The sequence below is a fragment of the Elephantulus edwardii genome, unplaced genomic scaffold (assembly GCF_000299155.1).
Source record: "Elephantulus edwardii isolate Elephantulus edwardi_28Jun2011 unplaced genomic scaffold, EleEdw1.0 scaffold00276, whole genome shotgun sequence".
Classification (NCBI taxonomy): domain Eukaryota; kingdom Metazoa; phylum Chordata; class Mammalia; order Macroscelidea; family Macroscelididae; genus Elephantulus; species Elephantulus edwardii.
This window is the reverse complement of record NW_006400026.1, coordinates 132,372-135,865: the sequence shown is the minus strand read 5'-3', so window position 1 is coordinate 135,865 and position 3,494 is coordinate 132,372. Positions and strand designations below refer to the sequence as shown.

General features: G+C 36.0%; 1 pseudogene; it reads right to left on the bottom strand.

Annotated features, from left to right (window-relative positions):
- Window positions 1-352: 352 nt before the first annotated feature.
- LOC102846621 lies at window positions 353-1,567 on the bottom strand (annotated as a pseudogene).
- Between the last annotated feature and the right edge of the window lie 1,927 nt (window positions 1,568-3,494).

The following is a 3,494-nucleotide window of genomic DNA, read 5'->3' as shown; positions in this document are numbered from 1 at the left end:
ATGAGGTGGATTGATTTAGTGACTGGGATAATTGGGATGGGAGTGTCAGAGACAGTGCGATTGGCACAGGACAGAGCAGAGTTTAGGGCTGTTGTGCATAGGGTCGCTACGAGTCGCAGGCGACTCGACGGCACATAACAGCAACAACAACAACAACATTCATAGTTAACAATATCTATAAATGCCAGTTATATTTTCCATTTTAAGAGAAAAGATCAACAAGAACATCAGATTAACTTAGTTCTGGCAGACAAAAGTGAACAACTATGGCCCAGTCAGTTATTATTCCATTACCGTGAGATGACAACTTTACAAAGCTTATCTTTTACCTGCTAAGTGATGATTATGCCCCCTAAGTTTCTGTGCTTTCTACCATTGGTTCACTATATTAGCAACTGTGTCACTCTTGTCCTTTTTTATCTCACTTGAAGAGTCAGTTTATCATAAAGTTCAGAATCATTCTGTACTGATGAAGGTGGTGGCTGAGCATATGTCTTTGTTTGTTTTTTCCATTAACCTGAGGCATATTATCACCTTTTCGTTGAGAGGTGACACCTTCAACGTTATCAAAACTTGAGCATAGGGAGATGGGACCCAGATATTTGGAGTTGTGTCTCATTCAAGTTGATTTCCATTAATTTCTCTGCAGAGATATAAATCTGTCATCCCTACGATTTCCTCTCCAAGTGTCTTCCATGGTGATCAAAATCTCTGTGAACTTCTTGTCCAAATCCTCTCTTCCAAGGACTACTTCTAGGATCAGTTCTGTAGTTTCCAGGCCCAAATCACCATCTTTCTTCACATAAGCTTTTGAACCACCAAAGACATGTAAACCATAATGCTCTTTCTCATCAAAATCTCCTCTATGCCCCCAGGGCTTTTTAGGTTTAAAGCCAAAATGATCTCTTCAATCAAGATAATCTATACTTGGACTTACACGGTTTTCTCTTACATCTACAGGAGGTCTTCCAAAATGGTCGCTAACATCTAATGGTGGCCTTTCAAGACTTTCTCATGGTTCTACAGGCTGTCCAACCTCATCCCTAACATCCACTGGAGGAGACATGTTGATGCTTTCCCTAGTTTCTATAGGAGGAAACTGGTAGTCTTGATCACCTTATTGTTCCAAGTGACAGCCTTTTGCTTGAATTAGGAACATTGTCTACACCTTGCCTTCCAGCTGCTAGAAAAGGCCTTTCAGAATAATAATAATAATAATAATAATAGATCCCTTGGAAGAAAAGGACCATGAGATAGTGGATAAAGAGCTGGCTCAAGTACTGAGCTGGGGGAGGGAGCCCATGTGAGGTCGAATTCCAGACTGGATTAAAGGGAATTTGGGTCCAGGGGCCTGAGGTATCATTCTTGCAGGAATGTCTAACATTAGCATTGGAGGCATCCTTTGAGAAGATTTACTTAAAGGGAGTAATGCTGAGGCCCAGGTGGTGGCTGTGTTTTCAAAAGTCCACACAGGGATTGGGAACGTTTGGTGGCTGTATTCTACAAGTCCAGAACTGTTTGGCATATTTGAAGGAAGCACTCTCAAAAGTCGAGAGCCACTTGACACACTTGGGGCTGCTGTTCCAAAATTGCAGTTATTTGAAAGACATTAATTCTTCAGTCTTCCTTATTTATTGCTAACTTTGACATTCATCTGTTACAGTTTAAACTATTATGGCATGTGTCATGAGCACATTAGATTTTTTATTTATACTGATTTATTTTCAAAGTTTGAAGAAATTGTTTTTCACATAAGATCCTTTTCATTTCCTTCACCCACCCACCCATCAAATTGTGCAACCCTATGATGAATACCCCCCCACCCACTATCCTCACCCCTCTGCTTCCATTTCCACCCTTGGGTCTTCACATTCATTCTACAATAATGGTTTTACACAGTATTTGTCTTTGTGGGATTGAGTTAGTTCACTCAGCATAATGCTCTCCAGTTCCTCCCAAGTTAGGTAGTAATTTACCAAATCATTGCTCCTGCTTGCTGTGTAGTTTTCCATTGTATAAATATACCATAATTTCTCAATACATTATTTTGTAGTTGAACATCTGGGCTGTTTCCATGTTCTTGTAATTGTGAATAACCCTGCTATGAACATGTGTGTACATGTCTCTGTTTTATCCTCAGTTCTCATTTTCTTGGAGTATATTCCAAGCAATGGAATAGCTGTGTCATATGGCATTTCTATGTTTAGCTTTTTGAGGAAATTCCAAACTGCCTCCCAGAGTGATGAGCATATTAGTTTTAAAAGTTATTTCCTTGCTTTTATCTCATTAAGCAAGTCTTTGGTAGATTTGTTCAATGCTATAAGTCACTTGAATTTTTGAATGCTGCATCCATAGGTACTGGTTGTGGATTTATGTACAATTAAATTATTGACAGTTTTAATAATATTTTCTGTGTTTATCATAATGTTGCCTATATGTCCACTTGCAATGGTTCTTGTTTTCATTGTGTTGATGTGTAATATATACAGAAGGGTCAAATCTTTGATCTTCTTCAGTAGGCAATTCTTTCTGGGATACTTTTAAAGGTTAATTTGAGAAGGAGACTCACAAGTTTATATATTGAAAGACAAAATAATTCAAACATCATGATTACTGGTGAAAATAATGGAACGTGGATATAAATTTACTTTTAAAATAATTTATTTTATTTCTTATTTGTTATGTGCATTAAATATATTTTGCAAATTGATTATAAATTAGTAGTATAATAATCTACACTATATTAACAATTGCCGAAAAATAATTATCAAAGGGAAATACAGCCAATAAAAATGGCTTTAACATAATCCCTGTAGAAATTAATAAAACATCATTATTCATGTGTAAATCTCATAAAATTCTGGGTCATCTTCACGATCTTTGTAGTGCTTAAGCCTATTGTAGCCACTGGGTCAGTCTCTCTCATTGAGAATCTTGCTCTTTTCCATGTATCTTATTGAGAATCTTCAGCAATAATAGTATCTTTCTTGAGGGAGAAATTAAAGATTAAACATTTCTAAAATTAAAATAAAAAAGCACTTATAACCAAAAAAAAGCCTGATTATGGTCTGACTTACAGAAATCCTCCTTCTGGTTTCCAACGCTGTAAATTGCAACAGATGTGATTGTTCATTTTTCTCTCATGGAACTACTGGCAGATTGGAACCACCAGAGAGAATCTCCCTTACTTAAAAAAAAGGTCTTTTACAAAATCTCAAGAGATTCACTCATATTAGAAAAAAATGGGAAGAAAGAATCTTAAATACTATATGAATTAGTTGCTCTTCTCTGGCCCCATTTCAGTTTGGCTTCCTTTGATTTTGATATATCAATGTCTTTTCAGGGAAAAATAGACTGAAACTCAAGAACAAAGCATTAAATATTATGTGTATTTTATAAGGTAGAAAAATATTTTAAAATTACTAAAAATGTATCTTGTTTCTGTGATCTATTCTTTACATAAATGAGAGTTAACTAACTTTTAGAAAGTTAAA